The 18,721-nt window shown below is 34.6% G+C and overlaps 1 pseudogene; it reads right to left on the bottom strand.

Annotated features, from left to right (window-relative positions):
- Positions 1-406: 406 nt before the first annotated feature.
- The window catches only part of LOC144254978 (long-chain-fatty-acid--CoA ligase 1 pseudogene), a 29,953-nt pseudogene continuing 11,638 nt past the window's right edge, over positions 407-18,721 (bottom strand).

Raw genomic sequence — 18,721 nt, 5'->3', positions numbered from 1 at the left:
GCATTGATATTTCTGGTTAAATGAAATACTGTTACTATTCAATTTGTGGGGACAAATGTTATTGATGGACATATTCTTAAAATTCTAAATTATATAAAATTCTGATTGTCCTTGTGCAATGCTATCAAGTCATGATTGTTATCTTAACATGTTTAAAAATAGCTAATTATCCTGTCAGGTGCTAGACACTAATAAAAATTCCAACCATGGCTGTTCTAAATCTTTTTTCATCTACCATTTTAATTCTTCTTTAAAGCTTTGCAGTCACAATCATGGAAAATCTTCTAGCAAACACACTTGTATGCAGTTTTCTGGCAAAACTAAACTTATTTTACAGACCATTTAGTTTTCATCTATTATCTTCAGTACAACGTGCTATGACAAAAAATTATGCTTCTTTTTTTTTTTGAAATGCAGAAATATTTATTTTGGTTTCCTTCATTGTTTTTTGGAAATTCTGTTTTTGGTTTATAAAACATAGAAATAGCCAACACGTAAAGCAAACATTCAAAACTCCAGTGTGACAAATTATTGATTTTTTTTGTGTGTGCAACTAAGAATACACATATGAAGTTAGGCTACCAAATAGTGTTATTACAATGACAATTCTTCAGTGCAAACCCTGTTGTGCTTGTATAATACATGTACTCTCACATATCCAACAACAGTGGCTTTAAATGTATAAACGACGGCTCGATTCGGTCAAATGTGGCAAAGACTGTCAATAAAGCGAAATGCTGTTAATTTCCCAAATTAACTTTGAAAAAAAAAAAAATCCTTGAGAAGTTAAAACCAGGAAGTGATCTTTTTTTTCCCCCCATATTTCTACATCCCAGAATTTTGGCTTGTCAAATACATTTCCCTAGAAGTCAGGTAGTATTACCATATAAGAACATTTGCTTATTACGGTCTGTTTCAATAAGTACCCAAGTGTATATACTCCCTTAATATTTTTGCAGACACATTTTGCCTGAGAGTTCATTTTGGGGGAGGGGGAAGCGACTGAATCACTACATCAACATTTGATAGGAAAACCACATTAAAAACCCTTGGCCATTACAAACAGTGAGTAGTTCAGTAAGGATCAAGTGGAGAGTTATTCAGGCATCACAGTTGAGCGTGGTAGATCCAGGTGATTCTTCCTTGTAGTGCTGTCTTCACTGTAGAGTCTAAGGCAGATTTTTTTTTTTTTTCTTTAATAACCCCTGGGAAGGATGGAGGGAGGGAACCAGATCTGGAGTAGTCCAAAAGAATCCTGCTGTGTGAGTGAGAAGCCATTTTGCTCTGACAAGCCACCCTTCTTCCAAGACTCTGCACCCACAATGTTCTGAGGTGGATCTGTCCTTTGGTTTACTGAGAAATTTATGTCCCAGCAGGATCAACAGGGGACTGTTGTGAACCCTTAGAAATCGGAAGGGTTGTGTGAGATGGGGAAGGGAAGGTGGCAGGGATTAAAAAAAAAAAAAAGACAAAATCTCTGGTCCACTTGTGACCTTCTCCAGCCAGGACAGTTGCTCTTGTTCTTAAGGGGACAACTTCCCCCCAGTGCACTGCACTAGTCAGAGCAGCAGACAGCCGCAGGATTTTGCAGCAAGTAGCAGACATCTCAGAAAACAGCACAGTCCTAACCCCTTGGTTAGAAAAACAGGGAGACAAGAAGTTTTAACACCCACCTTATTATTAACTGAGGAAGTCTTAAATAACTTAGCACTTTTATAAATTTCCCCTTTACAATTTTTAAGGCTCATTTTGGAAATTGTGTTTCACCATGAACATGGTCTGCAACGCCAGGCGACTGTAAGGCAGTGTTCCATTTCCTCTAATATTCCTATGACAAGACCCTGCGCGGACAAGTCAAACATGGACATTTCCTTCCCTAAGCTCGCTGCAGTCAAATACCAACGTGAAGGCCATCAGAGAAGAAGGGACTGTGGCGGTGCGCCCGTTTCTTCCGAGCTCTCTGCCTCCCGTTAAACCTTGATGGTGGCGTACAGTTCATCTATCTGTGACCTGAAATAGTTCCGGAGCTCTGGCCTTTTCGCCTTCATCGTTGGGGTCAGAAGGCCATTGTTGACAGAAAATAATTCAGGGTGCAGAGTAATGCCCTTGACCTGTTCAAATGGTTTTAGACCGGAATCTTTCCCAAGTCTCACCATGTCGTCTAGGATAGCTTTTTTGACGTCCTTATTTCTGCACAATTCCTCAAAGGTGCCATCGAAGCCTTTCTTTCGGGCCCAGGCACACAATATCTCAACATCTGGTACCACAATTGCTATGAGAAAGGCCTGTAAGCTTTCTCCATGGACAAACACCTGAGCAACAGGTTCACTTCGCAGGTAAACATTTTCAATCTTCTCAGGTGCTATGTATTCTCCTTGTGCCAGTTTAAATATGTGTTTTTTCCTGTCAATAATCTTCAGTGTGCCATTTGGCAGCCACTTTCCAATGTCTCCTGTGTGCAGCCAGCCATCCTTATCCAAAGCTTCGGCTGTTTTTACTGGGTCCTTCAAGTAGCCCTTAAATACATTTGGCCCTTTCACACACACCTCGCCCTCACCCTTGGCAGCCAAGTAGTTCATTTCTTCCACATCAACAAGTTTTATCAAATTGCAAGGCATGGGGGCACCGACATGGCCTGCTGTCCAGTCTCCAGGCACACTGAGAGAGCAGCCGGCCGTGCACTCGGTCTGTCCATAGCCTTCGTAGAACTGGCAGCCGAGGGCTGCTCTCAGAAATGTCAGCACGGTGGCGGACACGGGTGCGGCTCCTGTGACCATCAACCGGACTTTCCCGCCCAGGCTCGACTGTATTTTGTGGAAGATGAGTTTATCCCACAGGCTATTGTTTCTAATGATGCCGCTGCGAAGTTCTGCTTCTTTTCTCTTGGAGGCAAAGTCCAACAGCCATCGCTTCAGTGTGGTGTTTGCTTGTGCAAAAATTGGGTCAAACATCCGGTTCAGCAGTCTCGGAACCACAGGGAAGATAGTGGGCTGAAGCACCTTGAGGTCGTCCATAAGTAGCCTGATGTCTCCTTGGAAAAATCCTATTTTAGCTCCATGGCACAGCATTACACACTCTACAACTCTCTCAAACCTATGGGGGAGAGGCAAAAAAGAGATCAGAGTATCATCTGTGGAAGGAGTGACTGTGTTCTCTGTCACTTTCACAAAAGCCGAACAGTTGCACATGACATTCTGGTGAGTGATCATTGCTCCTTTGGGGTTGCCTGTAGTTCCACTTGTGAAACAAATTACTGCAAGATCTTCAGGTGCTGGAGGCTTGGGTTTCCTTTTGTTGGCTCTTCCGAAGTCCTCCATTGCCTTCATGCTGATGACTTCCACGCCACACTTCTTGCCCCGTTCCACCAAATCACTGCCAAAGGTGTCCATGAGAACTATGATTTTAAGGCCTGGTGTCAACTTATTTTCTACACCATCCAGTAAGAGATTGGCCTTGTCTGGCTTGTCAGCAAAAATCAGAGAGAGCTCAGCTTTGTTGACTATGTACGTGATGGCTTCTTGAACAGGGATGCTTCACTTACTCAATGGTGGTGGTTCCCCTTTACGAAAATTATGCTTCTTGTTAAAAGAAAAAACAAGACCAACGGAATTGATTTTTGCTCTTGTTGATTTTGCTTTATCTTTTCCTTAAAAGCTTTGTAACTGTTGTCTGAAAAAATTCCTAACAATCTGATCTAGTCCAATATTTTGAGAAGCTAGACATAGACTACAGAACAGAAAGCATGAAACTAAGAATGAAATCCAGGTGAGGTTAGCCCAAAGAACCACTCTTTCTAAAATAGTTTTAATGCTGCCTCCTAGTCATCTTTCACTTCCCCTCTGACATGGACCAGATCAGGCAAACAACCAGGAAAGGGACATCTGGTTAAGAGAGACAATTAAAAAAAAGTGATTTTATTTAAGTACCTGTTTTAAAGTCTTATAAATGATCACTTTAAAGCTCCGATTAAATAGCATTGATATTTCTGGTTAAATGAATTACCGTTATTGTAGGATTGGTGACACATGATTCATACGTAAGAATCACAGGGTAGTTTATCCGTGTTGCTTTTAGAAAAAAGAAAAAGAATATTCAGATTCAAAAGGAGAAAGTTGTCAGAATCAAACTGGACTCACCTGTATCAGTCCTACCAAGAAATAAGCAAGATGGAGAGGTTAGAAAAAGGGTTCTTACAAGGATTACCTGACACTAAAAGTAAAAGCCTTCCCACCAGGTAGAGACCGTAGCTTTGATAAGGGCAATCTGTTCAAACAGAAATAAGAAAATATAGCAGTTAATGCATTCATGCAGTCACCTGAGGAGAGAGGATGCTCTACATGATTTGTGAAGTTGGTTTTTAGTTTCTTTTTGTATTCTACTTTTAAGTTTCTAATAGCACTTCTACTTTTTAGACTCAAATATCTGAGTCCTCATGTCTTATAGGTTTAGTGATTATTTAATGACCCAGATTTTCAATAACATTGTCACAGAAGCAAAGAATACCTTTGAGGAGTTTATTCTGCCAATACATATCTATGCCCCTCAAGACTGGAATGAACAAAGACAAGGGGGGCATTGTAACTGGGGTTCCTTTAAAATTGGCATATTTATTTATTTATTTATTTATTTATTTATTTATTTATTTTTAAAAGAGAGAGAATTTTAATATTTAATATTTATTTTTTAGTTTTTGGCAGACACAACATTTGTTTGTATGTGGTGCTGAGGATCGAACCCGGGTTGCACGCATGCCAGGTGAGCGTGCTACTGCTTGAGCCACATCCCCAGCCCAAAACTGGCATATTTAAAGGAAGACCCAGTCATTGTCTTGATTGACTCTATTTTAAGTTATTTCTCCATCCTAGCTCCCTGTAGGTAATCATCTAATGCTTGGAATGAAAACCATCCCCCAAGCCCTGGTGCCAAGGGGAAGCCAGCAGACCTTCACAGAAACAGACTAACTGAAATTACTATGCATATGTATACCTCTGGGCTAGAAGGCCTTGTCAAAATTGTTGTACTTATGCATACATTCTGGCTCCGTGATTTTGTTCTTCCCCTATATAATCATGAAGCTGTTGTCAGTAAAGGGAAGACAATTTTCTAGGCCAGCTGTATTCCTGGTTTGCTCAAACCAAAATAAATTCCTTTCTTGCTTCTACATCATTATATCCTGTCTCTGTCTCTCTCTGTTAATTGGACTCTAAGCAGCAGGTGGCCACGCCTAGTCTGTGAAGGCCTCTAGACTAAGGCCTCTGACTGCAATGGATACAGCAGAAATTTCAAAAGAGAAAAAAATACATATATGTTTAAAGCTTATTAATGCATATATATTTATTGTTTATTCATTCATTCGTTCATTCTCCATATAGTCCTGCTGAGGTTTTAAACCTGTTGACTTTTCTCCATTGTTCTATTTTTATTTGCTCATGTTCTTTTGCTGTGACAGTATTCTTTAAACTCAAAAGACAGATTTCAAAGTAAAAATCATTTTAGCACCAAATCACTTGACAATCTTGGAGAGATCAAATTCTACTAATATATCTAGGTGAATACATGTAAAGTAAAAATCAGAACTTAATTCACTTTTGACTTATTCATTTTGTTGATATCAATTTAGCACAGTTGTTATCCCTTTTCCTATGTTTGCTTCTCATCTAGAAACACATGAGCCAAAATATGTGTTTCATTATAAAATATGTCAATCAATCAGGGACTGGGGATATAGTTCAGTTGTTAGAGTGCTTGCCTTGCATGAATAAGGCCTGGATTCAATCCCCAGCATCACAAAAAAAAAAAGTATGGCAATCAATCAAATGGTATTAGAAAATTGAAGTACAAAAAATATTAACTTGTGTCTATACTAAAGCATAATTGCTATATCTTTAAGTATTTTGATATTCTAGAACCATCTTTCCTTTCATTATAAATCTTCCACTTCAAATTATGGGAAGCTCAATATCCTTCCCAAAATTTCTGTGGATACCAAGGAAATACTGGCTTTCTTTTTCTGGTTATCCATTGTTTCTTGCTCCTTAGTCCTTAATTAATTTAGGCTATCTCCTGCTAAGATCTGTACATTGCTTCATTTTTCTTCAATAGCTTCATGGTCACATAATTCTTATAAAAATTATTCATAGATAATTCTAATTTTAGTCCATTGGTCCTGATTTTTCAGTTCTTCAGAGAAAGCTTCTGTTTCTCTAAGGAAATTTAAGAAACATTTGTGAAAATTATAGAATAACTTTAAGTCAAATACAACATGCCAATTTTCTTGAATACCTGCTGGCAATCCCTGGTTATCAAAAAATCATGTGTTTGTCTCCTCTTTTCTAAAGTTCTGGCTGTGATACTCTTGACGCACGCACCTTCAAAGAATCTAGTTTAAAAAAACAGTAGAAATATTTGCATTAGTGATTTTCTTTAATGGCTTCATATCTGTGAATTGAATTCCAAAGCAGAGTGTAAGATCAAAGAATTTATAGAGAAGAAAGTGGAAGATTTATTCTTCCCCTTCTACAGTTTGTTTGTTTCACTTCTAGTAAGTAAGTGAGGTTTAATTGTGCTCTGTTGAAAGCTTGTGCCAATTCAGTCTTTAGAAAGTTTTGCTTGAAGTCAGACTTTCCCCTTGACATTTGGTAAACAGAATTTTGAGTTGAATATTACTTTCTATTTCTCTAGGAGTGATACAAAGGTCAACTTCATTAGAAATTCAGGAGAGTTTCAAGAGAGATCTCTGTGCCCCAAACCAATTATAAGGAAATAGTATTTCTATGCACTTAACACTTTACTTGACTAAGCTCTACAGATAATTCTCATATGCAAGAAATTTTCTTATACTTGCTACATAGTTTTAAAAACTTAAAGTTATGATTTAACCTATAAATATAAAGCTTAATTACAATCCTTTAATTTCTATACGTAGCACTGTTATTGCTAAAATATTCTGAATAGTCTGTTTCTGATACCTTCTTTCTCTTTATTTTTTCAATACTTTTATTGGTGCATTATAGTCGTACATAATGGTGGAATTCATTGTTACACACTTTTACATGCACACAATATAAAATATGATTTGGCCAACATCACTTCTCAGTATTTCCCCTTTCCCTCTCTTCCTCCCTTCCATTGGTCCTTTTCGTTTACTCTAATGATATCCTTCAATTTTCATGAGATTCCCTACAACCTTTCATTTCTTTTCTTTCTTTTTAGCTTCCAAATATGAGAGGAAATATACAACCCTTGACATTTTGAGTTTGACTTATTTCACTGAAAATAAAGTTCTTAAGTTCCATCCATTTTTCTGCAAATGACAATTTATTTTTTTATGGTGAAATAAAACTCTATTTTATAAACACATCACATTTTCTTTATTCATTCTTCCATTGATGAACACATAGCTTGGGTCCAAATTTTGACTACTGTGAATTGTGCTGCTACAAACATGGGTTATGCATCTACTACAATAGGATGATGACTTTAACTCATGATAATAAATGCCAAAAGTGGTATATATGGTGGTCTCACTCCTAGTCTCTTGAGGAAAATCCATACTGATTTCCTTAGTGGTTGTTCTAATTTAGAGTTCCACCAATAATGTAAAAATGTTCCTATTTCTCCACATCTAGAATACTGTTTATATTCTTAATGGCTGCCATTCTAACAGAAGTGAGATTAAATATCAGAGCATTTTTGATTTGCTTTTCCCTAAATGTAATGATGTTAAACAGTTTTTCATATATTTGTTGGTCATTGGTATTTTTTTTTCTGTTGATAAGTGTCTCTTTAATTTATTTGCCCAGTTATTAACTGGATTGCTGTGGGGTTTTCTTTGGTGTTAATTCTATGTTTTTTCATTATAGAGATCTTTCACTCAGTCAGATTTATTCCTAGGTATTTTTTGAGATTGTTGTGAATGAGATTGTTGTCCTGATTTCTTTCTCAGCAGATTTTTGGTGTACAAGAAAGCTGTTATTTTTTGTATGTTGACTTTGTAAACTGCTATTTTTCCAGATTTATTTATTAGCTATAGCAGTCTTCTTATGGGGCATTTTGGATCTTCTAAATATAGGATCATATCATGTGCAATGATAATTTGATTTTTTTCCTATTTTTATCTCTTTCATTTCCTTTTCTTATCTAATTACTCTGGCAAGAATTTCTAGTTATATATTCAGTAGAAGTAGTGAGAATGAAAATTTTGTCTCATTCCAGATGTTAATAGATATGCTTTCATTTTTCCTCATTTACTTTTATATCAGCTTTGGGTTTTTGTATATAGCCTTTATGATGTTGAGATAGGTTCCTTATAGCCATAGTTTCTCCAGTGTTTTAATCATGAATGAGTGTTAAATTTTGTGGAAGGTTTTCTCTGTATCCATTGAAGTGACTCTGTGACTTTTTTGACCTTAATTTTATTTGGGTGGTGAATTATATTTATTGATTTGCATATGTTAAACCATCTTTGACACTCTGGAATAAAATCAGCTTGGTAATGATGTATAATCTTCTTAATATATTGTTAAATATGATTTTCTAATGTATTGTTAAGGATCTTTTATGTAAATTCATCAGGGACAATTGTCTATAGTTTTCTTTCCTTGATTTGTCCTTTTCTGGTTTTAGTACAAGAATTATACAGGCTTCATGAATCAATTTGAAATAATTCCATCCCTTTCTATTTCATGGAATAATTTGAAGATCATTGGCATTAGTTCTTTACAGATCTGGTAGAGCTCAGCTGAGAATTCATCTGGTCCTGAGATTTTCTTTATGAGAATGTTTTTTATTACTAATTTTATGTCATTTATAGTTATTGGTCTGTTTAGATTTTTGATGTCTTCTTGATTAGATTTTGGTAGGTGAAGTTGTCTAAAAAAGTATCTGTTATTTTTATGTTTTTCAATTTATTGGAGTAAATGTTTTCAAAATAGGCCTTAATGATCCTTTGGATTTGTGTGGCATCTATGGTTATTTCTACTTACTCATCTCTAATTTTGTTAATTTGAATCTTCTCTTTTTTTTTCTTTTAGTTAGTTTGGCTTCTTAGCCAAAGATTTGACAAGGTTTGTCAAATTTGTTAATTTTTTCAAAGAGCCAAACTTATTTCATTGATTTTGGCTCTGATCTTAATTATTTTTTTCTTTTCTTTCTTTTTCTTTCTTTCTTTCTTTTTTTATACTGATTATGGAATAGATCTTATCATATTTTTCAAAGGTCTTGAGATGCATCATTACGTTTTTTATTTGGAATATTTCTTATTTTCTTATAGACTCTCTAGACATCATAAAAATAGTTATGGACTTTCCTCTTAGAACTATATTTATGATGTCTAGAGATTCTAGTTTATTGTATCACTATTCTCACTTGGTTAAACTATTTTTTAATTTCTTCCCCTTTCTTCTATCACTCATTCTTTATTCAAATGTGTATCATTATGATCATATGAAATCAAGAAATTTTAATGATTTTTTTCATACTTGCTAAGCATTAATTTGTAGCCAAAAATGTGGTCTGTTTTGGGGAAGGTTCCATCAGCAGCCAAGAAGAAAGCATATTCAGCTGTTGTTGGATAAAATATTCTATAAATGTCTGCTAAGTCTATTTGATTTACAATAGTTTTTATGTTTGAAACATCTTTACTGAACTTATGTCTAGATCATCTATCTATTCATGTGTTGAAGTGACCTGGTATTATTGTACTGAGATCTGAGTTTTTACATTGACTAGTGTCTGCTTTATGTAATTACATGCACTAATGTTTGGGGGCTCAAATATTTACTGTTTTATTACCTCTTGTTATATTTTTACCAGTGTTAACTGTTCATTGTTATTATTTCTTTTTTGTTATTGTTTCTGAAAATTTTGCTTTGAAGTCTGCTTTGCTATACTTGAGAGTAGCTTCTCCAGAATCTTTCAGGCTTCATTTGCATACTCTATCAACTTCCATTCTTTCACTTTCAATATGAGGCTCTTTGCCTATAAAGTGTGGCTCTTGCAACAGTATGTAGTTGGACCTTGTTTTGTAAACTATTCTGCCATCTAATGCCTTTTAATTGGACAGTTGAGTTCCTTCACATTCATTATTATAGAGAGAGGTTCACTAATTGATTTATTTCTAACTGTTAATTTGGTTCTCTTTCTTATTTGCTTAGCTTCTTTTCAATAGAGATTTGTACTTTTTGTGCTCTGGTGTTTGCTTTTGATTTCTTCTGTGTGAATTATTTCTTCAAATATTTTCTGTGGTGCCAGCTTAGTATTCAGGAATTCTTTAATTTTTTGCTTATCTTGGAAGGTTTTTATTTCTTCTTCTTCGATTCTAAATAATAGCTTTTCTTCTAAAGAACAGTGGTCTTGGTAGACTTGCTTTCTTTTAGGACTTGGAACACATCATTCCAGCCCTCTTGGCTTTTAGAGTATATGTTGAAAAATCAAAAGTATTTCTCATTGACTTCCCTCTAAATATAACCTGATGTTTGCCTCTTGAAGCTTTCAAAATTCTACTCTTGTTCTATATGTCAGGCATTTTAATTATAGTGTGTCATGAAGAGGTTCTTTTTTGATCTTGTTTATTTGGGGTTCTTAGTGCCTCCTGTTTCTGGATGTACATCTTACTCTCAAGCTTTAGGAATTTTTTTTTATTATTATTTCCTTAAAGATGTTATCCATTACATCAGCCTGCTTCTCAAAACGCTCTTTAATTCTGATCTAACAGGGTTGATACAGAGTTTTTGTATACTCTGTTTATTGTTACTTATTTCCTTTTCTTCAATTCTCTCTAAATGCTGGTTACTTTTCCTCCTAGCTCTGAAATTCTTTCTTCAGCATAGTCTAGTTTATTGGAGAGACTCTCAACTGAAAATTGTATTTGATCTATTGTGTCATTCATTCCCAAGATTTCTGTTTTGTTTTCTTTCAATAACTCTACCTGCTTATTGTATTTCTCATTCATATCATGTACTGACATCCTTGATTCATCCTATTTTTCTATATTCTCTTCGAATTCATTGATCATTTTTACAATAATTTTTTGAAAATTTGTATCTGAAATTTTACCCATTTCACTATCAATTGCTCATAAATTGTGAACTTTAATAGGTTTTGTGTTACCTTTTTTCATATTTCTTGTATACTTGTGTTGAGTTTTATGCACCTGTTGGGATGGATTTCTCTGATAGAGTGATCTACGTTTCAGACCGCTTGTAGTTGTTATATCTATAGACTTTATGTTAATTCTCTCCATTTTTGTTGTAGGAGTGAATGTCCATTAGTGGGACTTGAAGGTGCTACCTCATAATTTCTACTTGGGGATAGGTGCTTTGGGGTTTTTTTGTTTTCTATTCTTTGCATTATAGTGTCACTTAATTTTAAGCATGGCTAATTTGTGTGTGGAGCAAGGTGCTCTGTCTCTTGGCTGAGGTTAACTCAGCAGCAGAATCTGTACCCTGTGAACTTGTAATGCCCCAGTAGATTCACAGGACCTCACAGAGTGAGGAAAAGCAAATAATAGCAAAAAAAAAAAAAAAAAAAACAGAGGCAAACAAATTAAAATGAATACCCAGTGCTTACTATGACATCTAAAATACTAACTACCACAAAAACAGGAATGGGAGATCAGCAATTGCTAATCGCAAAAACAACAAATAACCATGAAGTAGATCTGGCATTAAAACAAACAGAGATTGTCAACTATGCAAATTCATAGAACCAATAACTACAACAACATGAAAGGTTGGGGCTTAAGTTACATAGATAGTTCTAAAATATGGTAAAAATACTGTTCATGAAGATTAAAAAAATGTGATAGCAAGGTAAGAAAGAATTTAGAATGTTCAAAATATAAACAGAAATCAGAAGAGATACAGTGAGTAGTGGCTATCAAGAAGGAAGAGAGAAAATAAATAAAACAAAGCAAGTGCAGGGAGAAAGAACAAATGCATTTGGCTGATGGAGAAGAAAGGAGAGAACGAGGAATAAGAGACATAAGCAAACAAAAATAAAACAAAGAAAAACCTTAACCCTTAAAAGACAAGGGAAAATAGCAATTGTAAACAACAATGCTGAAAATGAGAAAAAAAAGATATACGTATGTATAGATATCCAAGAACCAATCAACACAACATGTGTGTGTATGCGCAAGCGCGCGCGCGTGCGCACACACACACACACACATACACAAACAAAATATTCTTAATAAAAAATGAAAACTCTGCTTCAATCATGGTCAAATTTTTTAATAAAAGATGAAAACACTGCCTCAAATACGGTCAAAATTGTCAATAATGATGGCTATGTCTGAGTGTCCTTTCCATTGGTTCTTGGGCTATAGGGGGTGGGGGGACACCTGGAGTTGTTAAATGTTTCCTTTTTGTGTTGCTCAACAAGCTGTCAGTTGGAGTGACCTCAAACTGAAGGTGATTGAAACAGCTTTCAACTTCCCTTCTCACTAGTGTAATGTAGGATAGAATGGAAAGTACTGTGGATTGGGTTGTTGTCTGCACACACAAGATCTATGCTTCCAAGATGAGGCTTCTGCAGAGTTCTAAGAGGGAAGTTCCAGTGGCTGGGGATTAGCTCTAATCAGGCTTTAGGGACTTTGTTCAATGGTATCTTCCGGATGGCAGGGTGGATTAGCTCAACACAACCCCTAGATCTTGGAAGATGCTGCTTTCTTCTGGGAGTCTAGATCCCAGGAGCCTCCCAGGGATTCTACTCCACAGGTCTCACACACTCCACTGTCTTCAAGTATATACTGCCCAGGCTTAGTTCTTGAGGGTATGTATTTCAAACCCTCTTATCTAGTTACATGAATCCTCCAATTCAAAGGGAAAGGAAATTAAACTCTCCTCTATATTGCTTTTCCAAATCCTTGTGGATTTGAAACTTCTCTTTGCCTGTTTCACTCAGGTTTTGCTAGGTATACCCTAGAACACACAGTGGCTACTTACCAGGACCGCATGGCAATACTATATCTCCTAGGTTCCCATAGCACCAAGCTGCAGTGTGGTCTCCAAAAGATGACTCCTCTCTCAGTTCTCTGCTTGCCAGTTGAGAAACCCAGAGCGATTTTCAAACACTAGTTCACTGTACAGCTTATGTATCAGCTAAGTTCAGGCTGCTTTTCTGCCTTTGTGCTTTTTCCAGGCTAAATTTGCCCATTGCTTTTCTTTCTCTGTTGTGATGTCCCTCCCCTCTGTGGTAAACCAGTGTCACTACTGCTGCCACAACTAACTTGGGTCCTTTGTACTCTTGTTCTTTGTTCAATGCTCCTGAATTTCTGAGTTTCTAAGAGACTCCAACTGTCTAATATAGAATTTTAGTGAATTCTTCCTTTATAACCACCTTGTGGAGAAATAGTACTTCCACTTCTTAAATCCTGAACCTTGGAGAAATTGGAAATGCGGACATCCTCTAATCTACCATCTTGAATCTCCATCTGGTTTTTCTTCAATCAAATTGTTTAATTTAAGATAAAACATAGTTCAAATTTTCCATCGTTTTTAACATTTAAAGCATACCAAGTCTAAGAATTAAGTTAATGACTATTTATTTTCTATCTTTTCTTACTTAATTTGATTTTAGTATTCTTCAAATAGTTTTGTTAATCTTCAAAAATGTGTGTGTGTATATACATATTCTCACTCTTATGTTTCCTTATTTTAATGAAACTTAAAAGAATTTTATGTCATTATTTGTAAGGAGTCTTTCCATGAATATTTTACTTACTCATTTCATTGTTGAAGTTCATTTGTTTCCAATTTTGACCTCCATAGACAGTGCACACATAGTGTATGTTAATTAGTAAATGTATGTATACATTTCTGATGTATACATTCCTATACTTCAATTGTAGTGAAAGCTACCAGCTTTTAAAGCAACAATTAGAGGAATTCCTCCTCTTTATTAATATTTTTCATTTTAACTATATTAAAGGTGTGGAATGACATTATGGTATAATTTTCATTGAATTTCATTAAAAACAAAGATCTTGTAACACTTTTATACATTTAATATTTATTCCAATAGCTTCTTTTGAGAAGTATCTTTTCAAATGTTGCTTATCTTTCAGTTTATTGCTAATATATTTTTTCAATACTGTATAATACTTATGTATTTATTATTTTTGGTGTTTTGTCCTGCATTTATTCTTTTAATTTTAAATGTATATTTACATAGATATTAACACAGATATAACATATTTTTAGGATGTCATTTTAATTAATCTGCTGACTTTTGCCTATCTATTGCATTATTTTAGGGCTTTTCCTAGAGATTAAAAAAATGTTAATTTTCACAATCTATATAAAGTTAATTTTGAACCACTTTATAGTTGTCATAATATAAATATTTTATTTTTTATTTGAATTTCAGTAGTTAGCTTGAGCCATAAAATTAGCCTGCTTTTATTTATTCTGCTTCAGTATGCTCAGTTGTTTAACTTCATGAATTTATTTATTTCAAAGTTGAGAATATTTTAACTGTTATTTTTATAGTATTTGTTCTTTTCCAATTTGCTTCTCCTTGGACCTCAATAGCAAATATAGTAGACCTTTTGATATTCTCTTTCAAGTTCCTGAAACTATGTTATACTTTATTCTCTCTTGTTCAAACTGGATGATCTCTATTGATGTAGCTTTAGTTTCACTGAATCTTCTGTCATCTGCATTCCGCTTTTAAGCCCATCTGGTGAATTGTTCATGCCCAAATTTACTATCTTTGCTCTTTTTTTTTTCTTTTTGCATGCTTATTTTTTCTTTCCTTAGTTATGAGAGCTTTTTTAAAGTCCTTGTCTGATAAAGCCAACATCTGGGTCATCTCAGTGTTTCTGTTGTTTCTTTTTCATATTTTTTAGAATGAGTCACATTTTCCTTCTCCATATGGGAAGCAACTTCAGATTCTGAACATTACATCGTGGAAACTTTGTATTCTACTATAGTTCTCTGAAGTTTGCTTTTATTTTTGCTTTAACAGGCAATTAACTTGGATAGAGACAAATTGCAAGACTAGTCATTAGTGCATCAGCTTGAAGCTTGGCTCAGGTCTTCTATCTTTAGCTGCATGCCTTTGATTTTATTCTGGGCCCATCTATTTCAGGTTTAGCCAGAGACTTGACACTTAATGCATCCATGCTCCTGCTCTTGTTTTCTCATGTTCAGGCTTGACCTTTCACTTTCTAGAACCAGTACCTCTCCTTTCCTCTCCCCTCTAGTTTCTCAGGCCAAAAAGATGGTAGCATTTCTGTAGAACTCATACTGCTTATTGCATAGCAACCAAAACTTGTCCTCTGACAATAGATAACCAAATAAGTAAGTGACCAGAAAATGACCTCCATCCTTCCATGTATAAGCTCTTATTGAATATATGCTTTCATTGATTCTGGTAAAATTGTTAATTTTTAGTTTTTACTGGCAAAAATTTGGTAATACAAGTCCAAATTAATGCCATGTATAGTAGCATTCCAACTTGTAAGTAAACATAGGAAACAATATGTAGAAAGGAAAAATAAATGCCACAATTTCACTATTGAAGTTTTCATCATTGATGATTTGGAAACCAAACAAAGACAGGATTGGGGAAAATATTGCTATGTACTTTTTAGTTGAAAATGTGAAGCCTTTAAAGTTTTCATGACAGATCTATATTTATCGACACTATACAAATCTATAATACATTGCTGAGCAAAAAGTAAAAACAGATTAATAAATAAAAATAATGTATAATTCCAACAGTGTAAAAAATCATATGTATATTACATGTACATCAGTGCTTTGAAAGATGTACAAGAGAACATTAAGCAGTGTTAACAATGAAAATTCATTTATTTCATGGGATATTTGGCAATACTTTTGTATTATCTAAACCTGATTAATTATGTCACTTTACAAACACAATACTGCTTATGAAAAACTGAATCTTTCTCTTCTTTCCTCCACCTTTTAAATGCCATTCCCAATTCTGAAAACACCCTCTGTTTCTACCTATTCAAACATCTCCCTTGAGGAGGCCCAGCTGAAATTACACTCTCTCTAGGAAGCTTGATGTATTTGGAGGACTGGAAAAACATCTTTATCTCTTGCTTCTTAGTTTTGACCAACTCTTCAACTAGTCAGACATAATTTATCTCTCCTTTCTCCATATGTCTTGTAGACAGATTCTAATTAATAAAGTTTAAAAGTATCATCATGATTTTACCAGGATGAATAAGCATAGAAAAACTGAATACTTTTTCCAATGTTAAAATCTGATCAATAGGCCACCTGCAATGGTCATAGATCACTTAGAGGATCACAAATAAAGAACAACAAAAATAATATTAACTTGATTGCAACAACAACAGAAAAAAAATTGAGACTGGAAAAAATATGGTTAGATGTAGGTAAAAGTTTCTGGTCAATTTAATAAAGTCACCATGACAGTAATAAGCAATAATGACAAAAGTATGATCATTAGTATAGTTAAGATGGTTGTTCTGAAAATTTCAAATATAATTGTAGCTCTTAGTAACTAACTTATGAGATACAAGAGAGAATTAAGCTCATTTTGTATTATACCAAATCCAATATTTTTTTTAGCCCCATCATGCCATTTAAATATTTAAAGACAGGTTGAATCTATTTTAGAAATGATCTCTTTCTCCAAATTTCATTTTTTGACTGGCACATAATACTTGTACATATGTATGTGGTACTATATGAGGCTTTGATTGATGTATGTGTTGGGTAATGATGAAATCTGAGTAATTAGCATATCAACAACCTTAATTATCCTTTACTTTCCCTAGTTGCCAGTCATCAATTTTCTACTCGTAACTTCTATTAGATCAACTTTTTTAGTTTCCACATATGAGTGATCACCTTCTCATTTTTAAATGGGGAATTAAGACATTTAGTTGATTCTGAATAGCCATTTCAAATTAAAGTTAGTTCCTTTATTTTATCAGTCTTAGATTGCTCCTGACAATGATTCTGTCAAACTTTAGTGCATTACAGTTCTTCATCAGCCAGTGTTCCTGATTACAAATAGAGAAATTAGAGCTGAATATCTACAGTATAAAATGATTCATAATTGGGCATCACACAGATCCAACAAATATAGCTTCTTAACAGAGTTCAGAAAGTGGACTTCAGGAAATAAATATAACACTGAACATGCCAAAACACAGACTTTTCAGGATAATGGGAGTGTTACTTAGATCATGTGTGATAATTTGACTCCCACTGAATAGACTTTTTTTTTTAAAGAGAGAGTGAGAGAGAGAGAGAGAGAGAGAGAGAATTTTTAATATTTATTTTTTAGTTATCGGCGGATACAACATCTTTGTTTGTATGTGGTGCTGAGGAGCAAACCTGGGCTGCACGCATGCCAGGCTTGAGCATGCTACCGCTTGAGCCACATCCCCAGCCCACCACTGAATATTCTTATCTCTGTGTCTAGACTCTGTCTATTGCCACCACTAGTTTATGACCCCATTCACTAGATTTAATGTCCTGGAATAAATTTTAAATTCATCTTGCATTTATGACTCTTAATTTGTATCTGAAATTATAGGTAGATTATTCAATTAGCAAAATGTCTAAAATGTGTCAATATTCTTCATATTGGTTTCATGGAGAAGAACTTGAATTTTCTAATCAAAGCTTAGGAAGTTATGGTGGATTTTTTTTTCAATCAAGAGGACTCTATTATACTGTGAAAAGAAAATTTCAACCTGATCACTTGCTTAAACATATCAAATTTCTAATACCTACACTACATTTTCCGCATTCATACTTATTTGATTCCATCTCCAAATAAAATTCTTGTAAAAATTACAAGTATTTTTAATTTAAAATCACATGTAAAACTCTTGCAAAATGTTACATGAAATATTACAATTGTAAAACTTTATAAATCATACATAATTAAAAATATTACAAAGTTTGATGCTAAGTTCTCGTCCTTGTGTCATAGAGCTATTGCTTCAGCTGTAGAGAATACAAAAAAAATATATTATTAAGAGACTCGCAAAAAAGGGAATCAGAAGAAGTTATATAATCCCTCCTGTCTGTAATATCTGTGGCAGTGTATTAGCAACAGCAAAGCTTCGTAGTAGGTTCTTCTTAAGTAAAGTGGTGCCATGAGCCAATAGATTGCATGGTGATAAATGAGGACCCTGTCTTTGGTAATGAAAGGATGCAGCTGAGAATCTTGGCATCTAGCACTATTTTATGTTAGTTCTCATTGGCCAGCAGGACACCAGCCCTTAACCAGAGATAATGTGGTAGCTGAGCTTGAACCTTAAATATGCACACATGTGGTATGTTAAAAACTTGACTTGTGATCCAATTCTGCCATCTCATCTTTCATGATTATAAAAGTACCTATCCATCTTACCCCACCTTATGAAGTTGTCTGAGTGCTGGAAACGAAGTCCTGTGGTTGCAGCTGTGTAAGGTTGCACAACTTGTGCCCCGAATCACCAATCCTATAACTTACCAGAATTTTTATCTGAGTTGTTTGGCAATAACATCTTTTTTGATTCTTCTCAGACATGAGTCTATAGGTAATCAATCTTAGAGTAGTAAATCCTAAAAATAAATGTAATTCAAAGCATCATACTGTACATGATAAATACAGCTAAATTAATAGATCTGTAAATTTTCTTTATTATAATGTCCATATCAGTTTGGTCTTTGAGGTTTTGCTAGCATTGTATAACTTTTCGGGAAATCTCTCTCTTTGG

This window comes from Urocitellus parryii, chromosome 5 (genome assembly GCF_045843805.1).
Source record: "Urocitellus parryii isolate mUroPar1 chromosome 5, mUroPar1.hap1, whole genome shotgun sequence".
NCBI classification, from domain to species: domain Eukaryota; kingdom Metazoa; phylum Chordata; class Mammalia; order Rodentia; family Sciuridae; genus Urocitellus; species Urocitellus parryii.
The sequence above is the reverse complement of the archived record's forward strand: the minus strand, read 5'-3'. Positions and strand labels throughout refer to the sequence as shown.